Source organism: Canis aureus, chromosome 30 (assembly GCF_053574225.1).
Source record: "Canis aureus isolate CA01 chromosome 30, VMU_Caureus_v.1.0, whole genome shotgun sequence".
Classification (NCBI taxonomy): Eukaryota; Metazoa; Chordata; class Mammalia; order Carnivora; family Canidae; genus Canis; species Canis aureus.
The window spans coordinates 9,893,132-9,917,067 of record NC_135640.1 but is presented as its reverse complement, the minus strand read 5'-3'; the positions used below and the strand labels follow the sequence as shown (position 1 = coordinate 9,917,067).

General features: G+C 34.6%; 1 long non-coding RNA gene across 1 annotated transcript; it reads right to left on the bottom strand.

Annotated features, from left to right (window-relative positions):
* Positions 1–604: 604 nt before the first annotated feature.
* LOC144301724 (uncharacterized) lies at positions 605–23,914 on the bottom strand. Its single transcript, XR_013368480.1, has 3 exons — positions 23,494–23,914; positions 21,804–21,879; positions 605–1,547 (listed from the first exon to the last, which is right to left on the bottom strand). It is a non-coding gene; the product is annotated as an uncharacterized LOC144301724 (long non-coding RNA).
* Positions 23,915–23,936: the final 22 nt, after the last annotated feature.

Below are 23,936 nucleotides of genomic sequence, written 5' to 3'. Positions count from 1 at the left end.
CATAATGTGTCATTTCTTTTGTGGCTCATCATAGCCCAGATGACTTCATTACCGTTTGCAATCTGGTTTCTTTCTTTCTTTCTTTTTTTTTTTTTACAACTTCTCCCCACAGGACCTGTGGCCCCAGATGCCCTATGCATCTAGATGTCTTTATTCATGCTTCTCCCTTTGCCTAGAACATAGTTCTTATCCTTTCTCTACCTGACAAATTGCTGGTCATCGTTCAAGGCCCAGTGCATAGATCCTCTCTTCTATGAAGTTTTAACAATCTCATTTTTCTACTTAGAGATTAATTTATGTCTTTCCCTTTGAGTCTATAGCTACTTCAGTCATACTGTCCACTTGTATTGGTTTGCACTTATATTGTGTTATATAGTTAATTGCTTATAAAGCTGTCTCCTTTTTTATATGGTGTACTGTCTTAGACTAGCTTCATACTAATTGCTTTGTTTCTTGACAACTTAGCATAGGACCCCTAGGATATAAATAGTGATTAATTGAATGATGCCTTCTGGCCCCAAAACCTTTTCCGTCTGAGCACAACCCAAATATAGAAAAAATGGGCCTTAAAAATGAACATTTCTATCTTTATTTCTCATTACACAATGAAAAGTTTTGGGAAAAAGACAAAAAGCGTGCCAGAAAAATATAGTTCTTATAGGAAACCTCTAAGAGCAGTCTGACTGAAATGAAATCATAATGATGCCATTTTAATTTGGAGTTGTTTGTCTTCAAGTCTTGGTGTGAGATCTATCATGCTTCTAGGCTTATCTAGATTGTTGCTATCACTTTTCTGAATTCAAACCAAATATTAAGTCAGAAGTATATAATTTGTACCAATCTGTATCATTTCAGAAAGGATACAAATAAAAAATGCATACATTTTTAAAAATGTAAAATGCTAAGATACAAATTAAAAAATTATTCATCAATAGTTTCTATTTCTAGTTTATTACACTTACTAAGTCATATATCAGAATAAGAAAAACAAATATGGCTTACTGCCATCGGTGCTCTAATTAAACATCTAGCGTGGAAAATATCTGAAAAATAATATGCTATTTTTATTTCTGAATGACACAAATGATTGTAGCAAATGTGTTAGTTTACAGTATGCACCTTTTCCCAGGTTCTATTTCCTGCAAAAATAAAACAAAATAAAAGTAAATAAATCTTAATTTAAAATTTTAGGAAGAACCTGAAAGAAAACAACCATCCCTATTATGGAAAAATATAATGTGCTTTAAAAAATCATTTATACAAGGAATAATGATTGTATGTTTTTTACTTGTTTTTCAAGAACATCTTACTTGAGTACTAAATTTATGAAAAGAGCAATTTACATATAACATTAGGGAATATTACTTCCTTTGTCTAAAATGCTGAACAAGCCATTCATCTTTACTTAGTTGGATATTTTGATTTTTTAATGTAATATTTTCTAAAATCCTGTTGTTTAATAATGCCAGTCTCCAGAATTCATGAATCATCATTCCTGGATCTGAAGCATCTTGCCCAGAAAACAAACCTTCTCGATGAAAGACAGTCTGGCAGCAAAGAATAAAGACATCATTATATTTTTATAATTTTCCTCTATAATCTGGTATTAATTTATGGTACAAATGAGGTTTAGTTTTCCCACTTGCGTTAACTTTTTATTTAATTATGTCAAACTAAAGAGTAATCAGTTAATTCATAACTATATTTTCCATGTGCAATTCTAAATCTGTTTCTCGAACTTTCCTAGCTGTTTTATAAGTCTTGGCAGAGTCAAAGATTTTCCAACCAGATTTACTATTATTGAGAGTTAGACAAAATACATGGTGGAGGAGGCATAACTTAAATTGCTTTCACAAATCCCCCAATCATTTTCCTGAAAAATCTATAGAAATATCAGCTTGGTATATTGACCCATAGAGTGGAATTTTTATTTACATTGTTTAAAACAGTTTTAAAACAGTGAATTTCCTTGGAAATCACTCTGAACAGTCGGAGAGATTCATCATAAAAAATGGTTGCATGATGGAGAAATCAATGCTCTTCAAACCACGATATTATCATTCATTCTAATAATCAGAAATCCTACTGAATAGTGCACATAAAAATATTACAACTTACAAGCTAAAACTCTCAACAGACTACTTCTTTCAAAAGAAAGAAAAAGGAGACAGCATGTTTCTTATTTATCATAGTACCTCATTAGATAATATAAACCAATAGATAGCAAAGACAATGACTTTAAGACACCACAAAAGCAATAGGTTGAAACTGGATATTTTTGTGTTGAGTAGTAAAAGAATTGGACTTTTTTTTCTTTTTTCTTTTAAGAAAACAACATTCCTAAAATAAAGAGAAAACACTGAGACACATGAAACTTTTTGAACATTTTCTAATTAGGCCCTCATTTTATATTCCTATTTCAGTAACTGGAGTGTCTCTTTTGTGAAGTATTCTGAAAAAATTCAGACAAATGTCTTAAGGAAGTGCTAGGATAAACTGTGTTAGAATATACCTAAAAGCAATAATTTTTAAACATTTGAATCTTTTAAAAAGATAAAATTGTTATCCAGAATTTTATGGAAAATAAAAAAAATGTCAAGGAGAACATGTTCTTTTAATTTTTTCCTAAGATATATTTCCTTCTATTTTTCCTTAAACCCTCTTTAATATATAAGTGGTTTTTGCCTCTGTTTTACTCAAACTATTTCTGCAGTAGTTTGTTTGCATCCTTAGTACAATAATTTAAAAGAACAACATGAGCTAAATGTTTTTCCCACTTTCAGAGCAAAGACAATGAAAACCAGAAATACTAAATGATTTCCTTAAGGCATGGAAGAAAATTTAAAATTAACTAAAACTCCACATACTTAAATAGTTCATATCTAATGCTGTGTAGCCATATTTTGATGCTACTGTACTACGGAGGAAATGAAATTCATTGAATATTGTTTGAGTCCTATTTTTCTTTTTGGATGCCCTTTTCGACAATCAAATAAGAAATTTTGGTGTTTTTGTATATTTGTTAGTTTGTGTTTTTCTGAAAAATAAACCTTCTATACCTGTGGTTTATTGTTTGGAATTTAGGAAAAATTGAGCACTCTTTTTTATGCATTTGAATATAGAGTAGGGAAAGATTTAAAAAGGAATGTTAGTGATTGCCTGCCATAATTCCTTCTTCAGGGAGGTTGTACACTTTTCAATCATAGATATATGAGCTTACATAAATATTTATTAAATTTTTGTAGTGATTTACAATATTTCTGTAGCCTACCTTTAAAGCACAAGATTGTTTTGATATGTTATACAATTAAGGGATTAAAAGTGTCAAAACACCAAGCAAGTTGGAAATCATTATTAATTACTAATGTTGTATAGCAATGATTATAATTATCTATGAAAGTATTCCTAGGCTAAAAATATGAGTAGGACATTCATAGAAGAGGAGATTCTAATCACTGACACACTTATGAAACAGTTTTTAACCTTGTAAGAAATCATAGAATTATTAATTAAAACATGAATGGGATAGTGATTTCTTCTATGAGTTCAGCAAATAATTAAAATATGATAATATCAAGTGTTGACAGAGAAGTCAGCATAAGGAAACAGATCCTTTCTCGTCTGATGGTGAAATACTTTGAGGACAATTAGTAATATCCATTAAATTTTTACATGTACATGCCCTATGACTCAGCAATTCTACTTTGAATTCTTAGAATTTAGGGTAGGGAAATACTCCCATATGAACCTAAGAAATCCTCCTATATCAACACAAGAAAAAATTATAGTGATACCCACCATAGCATTGTTTGCAAAAGAAAAAAAAAAGGCAAGTAGGTATCATTTAATATAACTAAGCTAAAACCAGTATGTTGGAATCATGTGCACTATTTTGCTAAGACAATACTAAATTTTAAAAGAATATATTTCTTGGGATCCCTGGGTGGCGCAGCGGTTTGGCACCTGCCTTTGGCCCAGGGCGTGATCCTGGAGACCCGGGATCGAATCCCACGTCGGGCTCCCGGTGCATGGAGCCTGCTCCTCCCTCTGCCTGTGTCTCTGCCTCTCTCTCTCTCTCTCTCTCTCTCTCTCTCTCTGTGTGACTATCATGAATAAATAAATAAAATCTTTAAAAAAAGAAAAGAAAAGAAAAGAATATATTTCTTTAACTTTTCTCCTTTCCTCCTAAATAATGTATGTATTTACCATGACTGTGCATATGTGTGTGTGTGTGTGTGTGTGTAAATACATAGAAAACAATTCTGAAATACACACAATTATTTACCAATAAGGAGACTGAGATTGATGGTATTCAATTTAATGTTTATAGTGACTTCGTTGTTATGTAATGGGTTAATTTTCTTCCAAGAAAATGAGTTTATGGGATCCCTGGGTGGCGCAGCGGTTTGGTGCCTGCCTTTGGCCCAGGGCGTGATCCTGGAGACCCGGGATCGAGTCCCACGTCGGGCTCCCGGTGCATGGAGCCTGCTTCTCCCTCTGCCTATGTCTCTGCCTCTCTCTCTCTCTCTCTCTCTCTTTGTGACTATCATAAATAAATAAAAGTTAAAAAAAAAAAAGAAAATGAGTTTATGTATTATTTAAATAATTGAAACTTTCATTTAAAGGTAACATAAATACAATAATAGATTTAAGGAAACAAAAATATAATCCCAGGGCTAATGTTATTCATTCAGTTACCGTTTAACTTTGTGTCAACATTGGACTATAATTTTTCAGCTCTAGATGATCTTTGACAGAATTATCATTCTTCTATTTTTTTAATTTTTATTTATTTATGATAGTCAGAGAGAGAGAGAGAGAGAGAGAGAGAGGCAGAGACACAGGCAGAGGGAGAAGCAGGCTCCATGCACCGGGAGCCCGACGTGGGATGGATTCGATCCTGGGTCTCCAGGATCGCGCCCTGGGCCAAAGGCAGGCGCTACACCACTGCGCTACCCAGGGATCCCATTATTCTATTTTGAAATGGGTTATATCTCACTTTAAGCCATATGTCAAGCATATGCATCACAATGTTAACTTTCAGAAACACTGCTTTAATAATAGGCTTTGTAGAATAAGTCATTTTGGTTATGCCTAATGCTCAGGTTCTTTTTGGTTGGATAATGATAACCACTGGACACTTTTGAGGTAGGTGAAAATTAGCTCTCCTCCTATGATCTTGCTACAAGCTTGAAAGGAAAGAAAATTTTAGGTCAATTCTAGCCATATATACAGAAAGGTATTAAGCAACCATTAAGAAGTAGACATGAAATATCTCATGCCACTTATTTTTAAGTCCAAAAGATCTCTGTTCTTTTGATGCTTCATCCACACCTTGCATGAGATGTTCATAGGAGGCAGGCATGCTAATATTACAGAGATAGGATTCTATTTCCCTTTTATTTAATAAATTAGAAGTTTTGAATCCAATAGCTGAACATAGACCATGTAATGATCAAGTTTTGTGATAATTTTATCTTCTCATTATGCAAAGTTGAGGAGTGATTCTTAATTATTTTAGTCAATTTACATATTTTGAATACTACTTTTTAATGAGAACCCATTGCCAATATTCGTGATGATGATGAACAAGCCATTAATTTCACCAATAGAAACATAATTCTAACATTCATTATACTATTTGGAAAAGGCCTTGGTTTTGATTGACACATGGATAGTAGAAGTGCTTTTAGCAATTACTCCCAGTTTAGATTTCTCAAATTTAATTATAACTGAATACCCTTAAAGTTCAAATTCCTGATTAGGGCAACTGACTAAGCTGAAGCATAGTATAATTTATCCAGTGCATTAGTAGTGTTTAAGTATCATCAAAACAATGAATACATTGTTTACAAAAAATAATATGTATTAACTAAAATTTGTTAATATGACTTGAGAGCTTGGCATTTATCACTGTGCCATAGTGCTGTGATTGAGAAATACTACATCACAGAATATTTGTTAAGATGCATTTCTTTTGGCTTAAAAATGTTTTGTTACTTTCACAGGTAACTTACTTCCTTATTATCTCCTTCTGTTATTACAACAGTCAAGACTCTTGGTTACAAAGACATAGTCCAACTCAAACTGATTTAACAGTTCATAAACACACACACACACACACACACACACACACACACAGAGAAATCTACAAAAATAGCAGAATCTGAGTTTGGCTTAATCTTGGCTGCATTTCTATTGCTCCAAGAGTCTTCATGACTGTCTCCTTAACGTATTAGTTCACCTTTTAGATTGGCATACATTTAATAGCAAAGTGGCTGTAGTGCATTTTTCCAATATATCATCCTGATTGGAGAGGGTATTATGCATGTTAGTAGAGATTCTATGCTTCGTTTTGATTGAACGAACTTAATCACATTCTTATCTCTGAAGCAAATTCTGTGGCCAGGGGATGGACTATGAAGATTGATATAGTCAAGGATTCATGCTTACTTTCCTAGATGGGAGTTAGACTAATCTCCCTGGAATAACATGTAAAAACCAGGGATAATAATAAAAAATAAGCAGTAAGAATGGGTGTGTAGGAGGAAACAAAACATATATCCACTGTAATTACTAACTTTCTAAGGTCTCCCAATGAGAATACTGTGGTAAATACTCTAATTTAATACTGTGGTATACTCGTAATTTTAAATAGCATGAAGATCAGAGGGGATAAATAATAAATGAGTCATAATTAAGATATTAAATAAATTGTTCAAACTCTTCCACATTGGACTTATAGGTGTCATAGAAAGAGATAGCCAGGGATGCCTGGGTGGCTCAGCGGTTGAGCTCCTGCCTTCCGCCCAGGGAGGGATCCTGGAGTTCCAGGATAGAGTCCCACATCGGGCTCCCTGTGGGAAACCTGTTTCTTCCTCTGCCTGTGTCTCTGCCTCTTTCTCTATGTCTCATGAATAAATAAATAAATAAATAAATAAATAAATAAATAATCTTTAAAAAAAAAAAGAGATAACCACTTTCTACATACTAGTTTAATACACAGTTATTATAAAAGGACCATATAAAGGAGCCTTCTAAATCTTCTTTTTGTCATTCTTATTCTACACTGGTAATAGATGGATGACATTCTTAAATATATGGGCATTAATCAAAATGCCACAAACACCATATAAAGAAGGCAAGAAGGAAAAACTCAGACTTTTTTTCTCCAGAGTGCATTTTTCCAAATTAGTGTAAAGATAGTATGGGAAAGAAAATTTAGTGTTACTGATCTCTGAATTCTTGCTATTTCCAATACTAGTTTTGTCTTGACAAAAAAAAAAATACTTGAATGGAGAAACAGGATTTGATCATTTTATTGTTCATTGACCTAGTCACACAACTTTCTCATTATGAAATTAATGTCTCTTTGCATTTTAAAAAAATCTAATTTTTCCCAAATTGTTCAAAGAGAATACATTTGTAATATGTCCATTTTCTTGATTTAAATGATCCATGCCCACCTAGGCACAAACTCTTATGTTGAGCTCCCCTTGCCTCTCTAGTAATGCAAAAAAGAACAGAAGCTAATAATAATAGGTAGAGTCACATTTAATTACTAGAATTATGTAAAGACTTTGTAATTACTTTCTATAAAGCTTTTTTATAATTCAATGAAAACAGGCCAGAAAAGCAGCTAATTTCAGAAATCCTCTGGCTTCTTGCCATGGGTTTAAGCAAACGATGATACTCAGGGTCATTGGCTCTCTGAAAAACCAAGGGTGCCTGCTAGTTGTAGGTTTCCATAACACCATTGGGAACTTTCAATTTAACATGATACTTAAATGGCCAGTGGGAGTATTCAATAAACTCAATCAATGTTGAAAGCAAAGTGCTATTAAAAACATGGGTAAACATTGATTTTAGGCTTCTGGTCCATTTAGGGATTATTCTTGGGGAGGTCTCTACCACCTTATTCCTACAGTAAGAAGTGACTGCTATGGTAACACATAAAACTGCACACAATATTTGTCATGTCAGCTTTTGGCCTATGTTCTTGAAAGACTGCATTTTTAAATAACATAGCATTTTCTTTGTATCCATCTTAGGATGAAAAACTTCTTCGGGCTTTGAAGCCTTGGGTGGTATGCATATCTAATTTTCAATATGGCTGTAATTTTTGGCTATGCAACAGGCAACAAATCTTATATTTTGAGCATTTCCATTAGTGTCACTTCTGAATCCATCATCATTCAACTTATGTCTACTGAAATACATTTTGCTGATCTGGACATAAATGGGCTATGAATTGTAGCTGCAGATGGCTCAGAAATATACTTTACAGTGAGCAAACTTTGGATGACTGAAAAGAAATTGACAGAAATACTATGAGGAGAAATTGTATATCATTTCAATAACTGAGGGAATAAACCAAAATCAAAACAACAGGAACAATAAGAACCTGCTTCCCGACAAAAAATATTGTCACATCCACCTGATAAAATAAAATGAGTTTGGCCATTTCAAGCAGGAAACCTAAGACTTTTCTGTTCTCCCTGTGGTAGAGGATTTTCTGGTTGGTTATTGGGCTGGCAGGATATGAGAGGCCTGTGCTCTCAGTAGTGATTCACTGTAGGGAAGGTCAGTGTGCAAAACTGAGCCAGAGTCCTTGAGGGGAATCAGAAACCTGCTGAGTAAATCAATGTAAATGCCAAGTCCAGAGGACAGAGGACGATGGTAAACAAGAGCAACATTCTAGTTGGGAACCAGACTGCAGCTGAGACAAATTGCGAAGAAGTGAGGAGAGACTGAGCCAAGTGTTGTGGAGAGTGTTTAGCTGCAGTATATTAATAATTGTTTAGAAAACGAACTTATTTCAGTGTTACTAAAAGCTATTTTCAACTGTGAGTTCATAATTTTTATAAATAACCATTTTAAAATTTCTTGTAAGTGAACTACAGAAATATTGGCTATGAGTTGAAAATCTCATCTTTTTTGTTGCTGTTGATCTAAAAGCTCTTAGGGTCTTCTCTTTTGGTTTTATGATATATCATAAAGCTGTGTCTAGGTTTAAGTCTTTTATTCACCTCTCTGGGCTTCTGGCATTCCTGTTTGATTTGGAAGATTCATCTGATATTTGGGGGAAGAATATCTTGATTTCTATTTCAGTTTATCAATCATTTTATTAGTTTAATATTATTAACTTAAGGTATGTAAAAGTTTCTCTAATTTTCTATTTGTTTTCTGAAGTATTATTTTCTCAAAATTCCAGTGACCTTGACTTTCTGTTAATACTAAAGAGCAAAGAGTGAGTTTGGGTCATAGCTTCCTCAATTCGGGTTAGTTTCTCAATATGTATATCTTGCTTTTCAATCTGCCAGAAATACTTTAATAGTATTTGCATGTTGATCAATGTATGCAGGTGTTTTGGGTTTCCTCTGTCAATATGTAATGAGGCTCTGTTTCTCAAAGGTCTTGTTTCCTTGATCTTAGGATGACTGGCAGTTGAATGTAGAGAGGAGAGCTGTGAGACTAATAGGCAAGACTTGGTAAATAAATGTATGTGGAGACAGAAGGAGGCATTCTGTTGCTCCTGCCCCTCTCCTGCAAATCTCAAATACGATGAAATGACTCTTAAGTCTTAACATTATGTTTAAAAACTTCATTTTTCCCTAGGCATGCAATTTCTAGAAACAGAGCTCCAGTTTTTCCCTTGAAAAAATACCAGGTGCTAAATCCCTGCATAAGCTGAGTTGGGGAATGGAGGGTAAATAGAACCAAATGACTTAGCAACTTTCAGCACAGAAGATCTTTGAATTAATCAACCCATTTCCGGTCCCACTACTCCCAATCCCAAAGCTTACATGTCCCAAAGTCACAGGCTTTTAAGATATTTCCTCCAAACTCTTTTCCTGACTTCTTATGTTTGTTGTGCTAGACTGCAGCGTCTTCTATTCTGATTAATTTTTTAAAATATATATATCTTGATTTTCAACGTGTCAGAAACATTTTAATTGTGTTGATGACCCATTCTTGTTATGAGTATTATACTCCTCACTGTTAACAGATTTTAACATTTTGTACTTTTACAGCAAGATTTAGGGGGGACTAGAAGACAGATAAGGTTGCTTTTTTCTGCCAACTTGAACTCGAATTAAATTTTCTGCATGATTTTTAAAGTCAAAGATTGCATTAGTTTCCTGTTATTGCTGTAATGTGTTACCCCAAACTTAGTGGCTTACAAAATAAATATTAGCTTATAGTTTGGAGGTCAGAAATCTGAAAATGGGTCTTATGGAGCTAAAATCAAAGTCTCAGCATCGCCGATTTCCTCCTGAAGATTCTAGGGGATAATTTATTCCTCGTCTTTCCAGTTTGTAGAGGCTGCTTACATTCCTTGGTTCATGGTGCATGACCCCAACATCTGCTTACTTCTCACCTGCTTACTTCTCACATTTCCTTTTCTGAGTCTACTGCTTCCTTCTCTACCTTATAGGGATCCCTACATTGGGACCATGTGAATAATTCAGGCTGTAGGATTTTCTCTCAAACCTCTTTAATCTCATATGCAAAGTCCCTTTTGCCATGCAAAGTAACATATTCATAGGGATTGGGATATGGAAATCTTGGAGGGACCATTATTCTGCCTATCATAATCATGTACATGGTTTTATGTCATCACTCAATATTGTGGGACATAATAAATAATTGCTACAGAGATATCCCATTGATTACACATCATAAATAATCAACAAATGTATCTACAGTGGCATGACTTTCACCTAACTGGGGATACAGATATAAATAGGAATTATTTCGAATAATAGTTGAAACTAAGAAAAAGATTTAGAAAAACCAAGGCTGAGCTATAGCTTCTTAATTTTGACCATTTCCAGTGGTTTCTGTTATTATTATAGCTCTTCTTGGCCTGCTGATCTTCCATCACTTTAGATAAACTGCTATTCCCCCCAAATTCTATACATATAAAATTAGTAAAGGATCTGAAATGTTATCTAGTTTAATATCTCATTTTAGAGAAAAGAGTTTGAAGAAATTGTGGAACTCTTACAATCAATTAGTGTCAAAGCAGAGATAAAACCGAAATTCACTGAATAACATACATTTCATTAAAAAATTGTCAGTTACTTTTAATATTTGCTCTTATGATTAATAAAGATACCACAAAAGTGTACATGCAAAGACTTTAAACAACTTTGGAAATCACAGTCTCTTATGTTTCTTGGATATTTATGAGGATATTTATTATTTTATTTAAAAAAAAAATATTTATTCATGAGAGACACAGAGAGAGAGGCAAAGACATAGGCAGAGGGAGAAGCAGGATCCATGCAACAAACCTAATGTGGAACTCCATCCTGGGATCCCAGGATCATGCCTTGAGCCAAAGGCAGATGCTTAACCGCTGAGCCACCCAGGTGTCCTAATATTCATTAATTTAAATTGTTAGGTTAGATTGTGTAGTGGTAAAAAAAGTGGTTAAAGACAAGTATTCATCACTAGAAACTTGACAGTATTCAGATGTATTCTGCAAATGCTATAAACTTTAAAAATTAAGAACACACTTAAATTTAGTTATTAGTACCTGCCTAAAATTGGAATTTTAGGATTTCCAAATTTAGGAGAGAAATAATATATCCAAATATGTAGTCTTTGCTATCCCTGAAACAATCTTGTCTAAACAAAAGGTAAAAGAGCAAGGGAGTCAGCTGAGAGAAGTCTCATAGACTCCCTTAAAAGCCAGAGTTGAACCTGGTATTTCTCTTATGTTCCCTACATTGATAAATGCATTTGCATTTGCTGAAGCTCAATTAGCCTTTGGCTGATAGATTAGTTTAATTTTCAGAAAGAGAAAAAAAATATCATTGGGAAGATGAGGCTCCTGGGTAGTACAGTTGGTTAAGTATCTGACTCTTGATTTTAGCTCAGGTCATGATCTCAGGGTCATAAGATCGAGTCCTGCAGTGGGCTTTGCACTGGGTGTGGAACCTGCTTAAGAGTTTCTCTTTCCTTCTACCCCTCCAGCCCGCTTACACACACTCTAAATCAATCAATTGATCAATCAATCAATTAATCAAATCCTTAAAACTGTCATTGGAAAGATGAACATGAGAATGCCCATCTCAAGCTCCCTGGCTAGTTTCTTATAGGAGTCCATGATATCCGACAGTTTGCATTTCTCGTGATTCCTGGAAATGGCCTCTTTGCACCAGAAAAAATCCTTAAGTTACTGAGACTTCATTCTGATCACAGTTTCCTCTTAGAAGGTAAAGACAAGACAGAATGACTGTTCTCTGAAGTTGTTAAAGGCAAGATATATCTGATATCTACTAACTGTTGATGCAGGAAAACATCTACTGCATTTATTGATTTATAATGAAAAAAAACCTTCACAATCAGATTATTTATAGAAAGTATGCCAGAGAAATGAACCCTCAGATTCTAGTCAAGACAGCCATATGATCAGCAATTTTCAGAGACCTGAAATTGAGATAATTTTAATATGGAATAGACATTCTCCAGGCCATGCCAATCATTATTTATGAGTAACTTCAATTGTTGAATTAAAGAATTGTGATACAGATCTGCAAAAAAATGTATCATGAAACCACTGAATTTTAAAGGAGAAGGCTGGGAAGCCCTGGGGTGCTACAGCCAGCAACCTAATGTACTGTGAAACACATTAACTTAGAAGGATCTGCTCCACTACCACCATTTGACCCACAAAACAAAACAACACAAACACAAAAACAAAACCACAAAAAACCCCAAGAAATCAAACAAAAAACCCCCTCAGAGGTAGAGAATATTTCATCTTTGAGCAGATGGTGTGGCTTAAACAATGAACATTTATTTCTAACAACTCTGGAGACTGAGATTGTTTCCTTCCAAGAACAGTGAAAGAGGAACCTTTTTGTGCCTGTCTCCTAGTTCCTGGTCATTTATGGGCAGTCCTTGGTATTCCTGGGCTTGTGATAGAATACCAATTTTCACATGGCATTCTCTCAGTGTCTCTGTCTTCAATTTTTCCTTTTTAGAAGTACACAGGCATATTGGATTCGTGTCTATCCTAATGATTTCATCTTTATTTGATTATCTGCAAAGTCCCTACTCCCAAATAAGGTCACAAGCATAGATACTGGGCATTAGGACTTCAACATCTTTTGGGGGCACACAATTCTATTGAGAACACTGTCTTTGGAAGACTGCGTGATGTCTGCCCTGGAGCTTGCAGAAGAGATGGCATAATTGTCCTTGATGCCAATGATGAGCTACACATAGGGTCAAAGATGCCTACTACTACCTCTGCTCCTTTTGAGTATTGTGGAAGGGTGGTGGCAGCATGATCAGAATTAAATGGCAGAGAGCCATTTAAGCCCATACATGCAGTTTAAGATCAAGGTATCACAATGGACCATTGGAGGGTAAAAGTGCTGAACGAATCCTAAATCTGATATGGGTGAGAGGTAGCCAAAATCTAGCATTAGCACTATTCTGGCAGCCTAATATTGCATAATCATATAAGAGAATCCTATTTTTCCCATTTCTTTGGTAGTATGGAAGTATTTTTTATTTTTAATTTTCTGTTTTTATTTCTTATTTTTTATTTCCATGGGAATCTCTATGGTGATAGATACCATCTTATCCAGAAGATGAGAGTAATACACTAATATCTTCTTACAAGGAAATTAAAAATTAAAAGTGCATCTATACAAACATATTTTTGATGATATGTAGAGCAAAGTGACATGTAAGTATGAAATTATTTTCTGTTTTACTTTGTATTGTAACTTATGATATTAAGCAGGAATTTCTTAGATATCGAATCAGGTAATTAAAGGAACTGAAGAGGGGATCCCTGGGTGGCTCAGCGGTTTAGTGCCCGCCTTTGGCCCAGAGTCTGATCCTGGAGACCTGGGATCAAGTCCCACATCGGGCTCCCTGCATGGAGCCTGCTTCTCCCTCTGCCTGTGTCTCTGCCTCTCTCTCTCTCTCTCTCTCTCTCTCTCTCTGTGACTATCATGAATGAATAAATAAAATCTTTTAAAAATATATAAAGGAACTGAAGAGAATAAAGATTCTATTTACATCAAAGTTAGTTAAAAAATGGTCATTTTTCTTTTTTCAATGTTTATGATAGCCCTCAAAAAAGAAATGGCCTGTAGGAATACATGTCTTCATACTTTGGTCTCTAATTCAGGGGTACATTGAAGAAGAAAAGCAGCTAAGGTAAAAATTACTAATGTCAACGATGTTAAAAAGTCTTCATTGGAGAAAATTTTAAGTAGAAAAGTACTTTAAAACTATAATTCTGACATAAAGTCTACATTAAAATATATTTTAAAAACTTGCTCTCAAACTATGGGTTCTTCACTGGAAAGAAGATAGCTGAAACAATGTTCTAATCTCAAAGTATGTGAAATTTCAAATTCTAAAGAGAATACACATGCAACAATGTAATTATCTACCATTAGTAGATTTGAGGGGAAAAGTTTTTCTTTTAATGAAGGCTTATTATTTCACTAAATGAATCATAGTTTGACTAGATTCAGTTTTTTGTTCAGTGATAATTCAGCCTTTAAAATTTGGACTTTATCATAGTTTAGAGGAAAGAAGAGGAGTAGAAATATCTACTACAATTTTTTTTGGTTATTGTATGACTTCATGAAACATTTTTTTTCTGGTTGTCAGTATTTTATAATCTGGATATTGATTTAATCAGTCAATCTAGGGATGGTTCATGTGCTAGGTTATTAATCCAAATAACAATAAATTAACCTAAAAGTCAGAAAGCAATCTTATAACGGTGTATGGAAGCATTGAAATGTTTAAGCATGATCTCCAGTTACACACTAACAATATTTCAGTAGTTTCCTGCATTCTATAGAGTTAAGTTTACTATATGTAACTTGGCTTGTAGCACTCAGTGACTTTCTTCCAAACATGTTTCTACGTTCATCTGCTATTACCCCCTTCATACTTGTCAGCTTCACCTTTTCCTGATTTTCTATGCTAATTATAACCCCTGAATGGTATTTGTGCTATTCCTTTTTTTTGGTGCTTTTCAAATCTTTTCAAATTTAGCTCATATCATCTCCTTTATGAAAGCTTCTCCTATTCTACCCATAGTTTCCAAATACCAAATGAAAAATTATCTCTTTTCTATATGCTTTTACTTAGTATTATAGCTATGATTCATAGATTTATTTCTAAAATTATACACTTTAATTTGATAAGTATTATGATTCTATTAAGTGTATAAAAATAATTATATAGGGACAATGATCACTTTATTTGATAAGGCATCAAGCCATATTTATTATCACATTCTTCATAGTTTTATGCAAAATTTCTGTCTAGTATATTCTCAATAAAATAATAATTTTATTACATATGTTTAAATTAAAAATATATGGCAACAAAATAGTTATATCAGTTAATCAAGTCACAAACTTATAAAAGATTCCAGAGAAATTTGGAGAATTTTAATTAGTAGAATTAATAAAATCTAGTAGTTTAATCCAACCCTCCACACCAAAAAGAAATACTTGCCAAGCAAATACAAATATTTATCTTCAGGGTTGTGGTTCCTACTTTAAGGAAGAGCCAACATATTACATAATCATTGGCCATAAGTAGGCACTCAATAAATGTTGCCTGAATGGATGCCAGTAACAAATTCTGGCCTTTTGGCTCTCTCCTTTTCTTCCCCCCTACTTCAGGCATGCAGGCATGCCTTAGCCTTCTGCTGACATTACATAGAAGAAGTTACAATTAATTAGGTCACAGTTTATCCTACATTGGCTTTATTTTAGTCTTTTTAATGAGATTTGAGAAGTACCCTTGTGTAATTATTCTCACATTTAGGAACCATCTGTTAGAATGGGTCACTTCTGCAGATGGCTAATCTCATTAATTTATGTTGAATCTTTCCAGCTTCAATATCAGAATGAAATTCTCCTACTAGTTACCAATCTTTGGAGGAACACCTCATTTGGAGTCTTCAGCCATCTATGAGCTGGAGAAGGAACTAAATGTACCCTGATTTATATGTAAATTTATTTTACAATGAGAATGATTCACATCATATGAAGTACAAGTCAAATTGACTCCACATTTATATAGCCTATTGTTACTCCCCATGGAGAGCCAGCATGCCATTTAAAAAGGTGGTAATTTGAGACTTAATTAGTATTGACTCAAATGGTGACTCATGACAACTGTGTTCTTTCAGAAATGACAAATGATGAATACTATTGAATTCTTACATTTTCATTCAATTCTAAACATTGGCAATAGCAGAGTTTGAACCCTGCATGAAAGTATGTCCACACTTATCTATAAAGAACAGTATTTGGTCTGTACCTTTCAGTTACTTCATCTTTCTACTGGTCAAACAGTAATGTTATTAAAAAAGTCCTAAATTGTATATTTTGCATAAATGGCACTGAGCAGTTGCACATATACACTAAGTAAGCCAGAACATTCAAGGATTTTAAAGAAAGGTGACATAACCCTGATTTATCAGAGCATGATATCATAACATATATTTTTTTCATAAAAGAAAGTTACTGTCACGAAATTAGTAATATTCTGAAGAGAGATCACTAAATGTTAGTTTAAGTGATGTTTTGTAGAGATATTCTTACCACGTTGAGGAAGCTCCCCTCTATTCTTAGTTTACTGAGAGTTTTTATTATAAATGGATGTTGGATTTTGTCAAATGCATTTTCTACATCTATTGTTATGACTATGTTTTTTTCCCTTTCTTCAACATGCTGATGTTATAGATTATATTAATTGATTTTCAAATGTTGAATCAGTGGTACATATCTGGACTAAATCCTATTTGGTGGTGGTATATAATTATTTTCACATGTTGTTGGATTTGATTTGATAATATTTGTTAAGAATGTTTGCATCTGGGGGATCCCTGGGTGGCTCAGCAGTTTAGCGCCTGCCTTCGGTTCAGGGCATGATCCTGGAGTCCCGGGATCCAGTCCCACATCAGGCTCCCTGCATGGAGCCTGCTTCTCCCTCTGCCTGTGTCTCTGCCTCTCTCTCTCTCTGTGTCTCTCATGAATAAATAAATAAAATCTTAAACAAAAAAAGAATGTTTGCATCTATGTTCATGGGAAACGTTGGAGTGTGGTTGTTTTTCTTATAGTCTTTGTCTGGTTTTAATAGAGGGTAATGCTGACCTCATAGAATGAGTTAAGAGGTAAATCTGCTTTTGTATTCTGAAAGAAAAAGTAGGTAATTGGTGTGATTTTTTCTTAAGTAATTCACCAGTGAGTCTACCTGGGCTGGGTACTTGCTGTTTTTTAAGGTTATTAATTGTCAATTCAATTTCTTTAATAAATACAGGCCTAATCAGATTGTTTATTTATTCTTATGTGAACTTTGGCAGATTATTTCTTTCCTGGAATCCTTTCATTTCACTGAGGTCATAAAATTTATGGACCTACCTAGAGTTGTCCATAGCATTCCCTTATTACCCATTTCATGAGACCTGTAATATTGCCGCCTCTCATTTCTGATATTAGTAATTTATGCCCTCTTTGCGTGTACATGGTTTCCCATCATGACTATGCTATTTTCTTCATAAATATATTACCATAATGTATTATAGACAACTGTCCTCTCCAGATTCTCTTACAATAGTTTCATTTAAAATTTCATAAATTAACATTAATTGTCCTTTTTTAATTATTATTATTTGTATGTCTGAGAGACTAGGTTTCCTCAAATACATAAAGCAGTCCTGAAAAAAGACATGGCTCAAAAAAAAAAAAAAAAAAAAAGACATGGCTCACAATATAGAAATAAATTTTTATCAGTTCAGAGTCTTTCCTGGTTTTATGTTACTGATCTATAGTAACTAATCAGCAATACTTTAAACTTTTCCTTGTGGTGAATAATTTTCCCTTCCTAAGCTGGAATGGATATAAAATGAGAAAGACATTAGCAGAAACGGAAGATATCTTCATTGGCTTGTGTGATTGCATTAATGCACGGGAAAGACAAGGAATCTGATTCTGATTTTGGATTGGCTCTATGGGGAGACATTGCCAACCTGGGAGCAAAGGCAATGATGGAATGGCTTTCTGGATCTTGAAAGCTCCCCCTTGGAAGGGCATTGTGCATTTTGGCTTTAATTTATTTGTCTCGAGTAAACAACAGAGGCATTTCTGATTTTAATGAGGTAGAAAGTAAAATCCCTTACAGAAAGGAGCATTCCAATATCATGTCTAGGCTTGATGAATGGCATGAGGGATTGAACTTTTTTATAAATTCGGATAGCAAAATATTTGAGAAGAGTTACAGAATCAATTTCAGGACCCAGAATTAACATATCTAAAATAGTTATGTCTAAATAGTAGGGTAACATACCTTAAAATTATTAAATATTAAGAATTTGTTTCAATGAGTTTTCTAGTTAATTATGAAATCTATTCTAAAAACATGTCTTCTTGATACTTGACACAAAACTAGTTTTTTGGTGCCTTGTCTTTATAATCTTATAGTCCTAAATGAATAATGGTAGAATGAAAGAAGTAAATGAAAGAAGGAAGAAGATACAAAGAGAGAGAGATAGATAAAGAGGAGAAAGGATAGGGAAAAAGGAAAGAAGGAAGGAAATAAGGAAGGAAGAGGAGAAAGGAGAAGAAAGAAGAGATAAGAAAGTCATAGGAAAAAAAAAACTTCTCATATGTGTTGTAGCGTGAATAACTGTCCTGGTTTCTCTAGACCCCCTTACATGTGGAATTTTCAGTGCTAAAACTGGGAAAATATGGGACAATGATCAATTTATTTGAACATCTGGTAAAGAATGTGCAGCATTGAGGAATAGAAAGAACATGTTTGCCTGCCACAGTTTCCTGTGTGACTTTCACAGTTTCCTGTGAAAGACAGACATACCATTCCTGGGTCAGAGACAAAAGACTCTGTTATTCATAACAAAGGATAGAGTGTGAATATTGACATTTCCACGTATCTGTGACCTGATCTTAATCCCCACAGGTGACATGAAAAGTGTAAGGGTGCATATGCACATAAGTGGTGAATTGTGTTACAAGCAAAGAACTCTGAACTTAGGGAGCCCAAGCCTTTAAAATAGGCAAAAATCAGATTTTTGTCCCAGAGGGAAACAGATAATCAGGAATATAGATAGTGTCTCTGCAGGCAAGACATGCAGAACTGCAACAGGCCCATGAAGAATTGTCTCCTATCAATTTTTCTAGATTTTTAAACCTGTTATGGGATGTACTGTAGCATTTTGAAGGAATCTTGAGAAAGAAAATTCAATATTTTCTCCTTTATAATGTAATTAATTTTTTAATGTATAGGTATTGCAATCTTTGACATAAAGAATAGTTATGTAGGGACTTAGGACAAGCATCTAAGAAAATAAAATTGCTCTTAGTCATACATATACACACATAAATTACAACCATGACCTCACAGACTATGATCCATACAGACTGTGGTCCACAGAGTCAGGAGTGGTTGGAGGATAGTGATGCTGCGTTTATAAATAAAAAATTATTCAGAGCTTCCTAAGTTGCCTACATATTGCTCTTGAAATGATAGCAAGTCCTGTAAATGCAAGCGGGCTTATTTTCTTTGTCTGAGGTGTTTCTGGGAGATTGGGTTACCCATTGCACAGGATAGTAGGCTTGACATTCTGTCGTATGCCTTCTCTACAACCTAGTTTTCTTTGTTCAATTTGCCTAAGGCTGTACTTTCAGCTGCCCAAAGAGGCTCACATAGCCTTGTGATATACAGTAATATTGCTGAGTACTGATGGGTTCTTGATTTGCCTCTTTTACATCCTCAATAATTAACATGATTTTATATCTGTTTTCAGATACAACATATCATAAGGCAATCGTCCTCAAGTAGAGATTTTTCCCCCATGGGACATTTAGGAATATCTGGAGACGCTTTTTGTTGTCATAATAGGAAAGAAGGTTTCTACCACTAGCATCTAGAGGGTAGAGGGCAGAAATGTTGCAAAGCACCCTACAATACACAGCACAGTCTTTCACAATGAAGAATTATCTGACCCCAAATATTGATAGTACCAAGGTTGAGAAACCCTGCTATAAAGTACTATAAAGTATATTGTTAGCCACTTTTAATTTGATACTTAAGTATTATGATTCTATTAAGTGTATAAAAATAATTATTCTCATGTTTTGTGTTGTTATCCCTTTTGTTTGTGTATGCATGTCGAGAGGAAGCTATCAGGTTTCTACAGTGTGAATTGCTAACCCATATATCAGATATATCAGATAAAGAATGGTTGTTTACCTAGAAGTGATTTAAAATATACAGGACTACAAACTGTTGTATGTTTGGCTGTTAAAAGCCTTTTCACTACATCCATTTCTGTAAGACTGAAGAACTAAGCTTGAGTCAGGAAGAGGTTTGTGAGGTGCTAAATCTAGTGGATTTTTAATTATTTAAGATGTACCTTTCAAAAAATAGATCTCTCAATAACCTGGGGACTATTACTATTATTTTATTTGCCACACCAGATGCTTTATGGTCTGCATTGCATTTGCTGACACTTTAATCATTAAATATTTCTCAGTTTATCATATTTTAACATGGGGCATCAAAACCTTTAAAATTTATTCTATTCAGCATGTATTTGGGCAATAAGTATCAGAAGGTCTATTATTATTGGCAGATGGATTCAACAGAAAGTATAATTCAAGGATAAAAAGTTTTATCAATGGCCAAGGATATTTTGGCTGCTGTTACAGATGCCTAGAATCTATAGTTTCTGTCCTAGTGGTAAGTATTTGGAGCAAGTAGGGGTTCAGAGTGTTAATCTATTTAGACAACAATCTAATTGCTGCTCCTTCGCTTGAAGCCATAAAGCTTCATTTGAATCTGACATTCCATCTGTTAATCTCCTTGAAATTTCAGATAAACAAACTGAAAGAAATCAATCACCATCCCACAGCATGCTCTATGAGTTTCAGGGATTCCTGGGAGGCCACAAAATTGTTGAGTTGTGATCACCAATCTAAAATCGGAGTTCAATTACAAGGTAGGAAGAAAATAGAAAGGACAAGAATTATCACTACTGAAACATATATGGAGCCATTTGTGGGTGAATTTCAAACTCTGCAGCCTGTTATCTTTAATTTCTGAAATTAGGATAAATTTTTGAAAGTTATAGTGGATGTTTCTTCCCTTATCTTGCTGGGTTTGTCCTGAAAACTTATTTTAGAAAATTGGTCAAGTAACAAGTTGCATGTGGCTTGCTCTGGACATAGTAACCAAACTAAGCTTACCAAACTAAGATGGAGTTAGTCAAATGAAGGAACATCAGAGTTTTAAGTAGATTTCCCTAGGGATTGTCAGCATGTTGTTGAAGTGTGGAGTTGTGGACTATGGGCAGTCAACAATATTTATTTACAAGTTACACTATTGCAAAATAGGTATACTATCCAGACACTCTACACTATTTTTTGTAAGGCTGGTCTGGTTTCAGAGACATTTTTTTCACTGTTTCTTATTTTTTGGACTTTGTTTAGCCACCTAAAGGAAGCCTGCTTATGGCACAGTTTACATCAAATCCAGTCAAAGCTGTATATTTGTTTTTCAATAAAAAAATACAATCCCCACCCTATCCTCCTCCCAATAAACTTCCCCCTGCCCCCATTAACAGGGGTACATTCATCCCTTAGTGATTGTGAATTTTGGCCACTAACAACTCCCAAGTGCTCTCTCATCACTTTCAGGCAGAAGTGGGTATTCTTGCAAGAGAGTCTTCCCTCTGAGCTCCCTCTACCTCACCCTGGGTCTCCTGTGGCCCTGCTTACCTGTCACGAGGTACAAACATTTGGCCACCTTGCATCTAGGTGGAACTCTGTGGTGTAATTTATGGATCAGAGGTTCCTGTGGAATCAAGGCTAAGCTATAGGTTAGCAAATAACACATTACTTAACACCCCCTCCAACACAGGCTCAAATATGTTTATCCTACTTTCCTCACTCCTTCTCCTGAGAGCTTTCCTCTAATTAATTTCTTCAATTAGAATTCCCATCTCAGTTTCTGCTTCTTAAGACCTGAAAGTACCTACTAATAGAAGCAGGGATATTATTATACATGTATCTTATTCTTTATATAATTACCTGTTCTCAAGAAAATTACAATATCAATAGCTAATATTGATTAGTAGTTTTCTCTATTCTGTGCACTAAGCCAATTACATAAATATATCTTCTGAATTTATATCATCAAAACACTATAATTGGTAAATGCTATTTTTATACTATTTTACATTTGAGTAAACTGAGGCAGACAGAAATTAGGTAATTTGCAGAATAAATGAAATAAGTGAAATATATGTTTTTTTGCTTTGCAGAATGTTTTATGTTCTATATACAAAAGAAATAAATATTAGATTTAAGTCAGTATAGTATTTATTAAGATGCCAGTTATGATGGATAGATGATAAGTATTATAGAGAAAAATAACACATATTAAGGGAGATTGGGATATGAGTGTGTGCGTACTTTTGAGTATGTTTGCTGATAAGGGGTAGGGGATTGCTTGCTATGTTTTGCAGTTCTTTTTATTAAGGAGACACAGAGCTGAGGCATGAAACAAGTAATAGTGAGTGACCTATGCAGATGTATTGAAGAAAAACATTCTAGGCAATGGAACAGAGAATCCAAAGACACCAACTAGCTGATGTGTTTGACAGTGCCAAGGCTGCTACATAGGCATGAGCAAGGGTGAAGAGAATGAGAACAGAAAAGACATTTTCTTATATTCTAGGTGAGATGTAATACAAGTGACATCTTGAACATAACGGGGACATAAACTTTCCTATAATTCATAAGGGACCCTCAGGTTGTGTGTGGTTCAAGAAGCAAGAAAAGAAGTTAGAAGATGTATATCATTGTTTAGGAGAGATAGAGGGTAGCTTGGATCAGTGTTAGGATTCTGACACCAATTCTGATATGTGATTTTTCCCCCATACCAAACAGTTCTCTGACATCGAGTGCCCTACAATTCACTCAGTTTTGACACTACCTGGTGATAGCATCAGATCCCACAGATTAAGGGCTCAGTCCTACAAGATGCCCCCACCCCTCTACTCCTACTTTAAAAGTCAATTGCAAGTCCACATTATATCATTTGAGCTTCTGACTAATGGCTATAGATTAGAGATCCCAACAAATTCCTCCTTGATTTGGATTAATTTGTTAGAGTGGTTCACAAGTCAGAGAATCATTTTACTTCCTAGATTTCTGGAGGATTATGAAAGGATATAACTCAGGAATAGTCAGATTGAAGAGGTTCATAAAACAAGGTAGGAGCACTTCCATGCCCTCTCTCAGCATGCTCCCTCCCCAAATCTCTATGTGTTAATCAATTCAGAAGCTCTCCAGACCCCATTCTATTGGGTTATTATGGAGACTTACTCACCTAGGGATGGTGAGTTAAGTTGTTGGTCATTGGTAATTGAACCAAACCTCTGGCCCTCCACCTCCTCTCTCTTACCTGAGGACTGGTAGGACTGAAATCTCCAACCCTCTTATCACCAATTTGGGTCCCCTTGGCAGCCAGCCCTATCTCTGGGTTACCTAGGGACTTTCTGAGTCACCTCATTAACTTAACAAAAGGTGCCTTTATTTCACTTAGGAAATTCCAAGGGTTTTTTGCAGCTTTTTTGCCAGGAAAAGGGATAAAAACCAAATATGTATTTCCTTTTATAAATTATAGTATTACAAACGTGATGTGGAAATTGTAAGACATCATGTTCTAAATATATTCTGAATCAAATATTTATTTATATAAGGAGTTAAGCAAGATTATTTTTTTTCCTGATGAGCTGCCCTGATAATTTTTCTGAAGGAGGCACCTGCCAATATTGACCTAAGCCTTAATAACCTTTCTTGGCCTATAGGTTGAAATATAGAACTCAGAATGGCTGACTGCCAGGA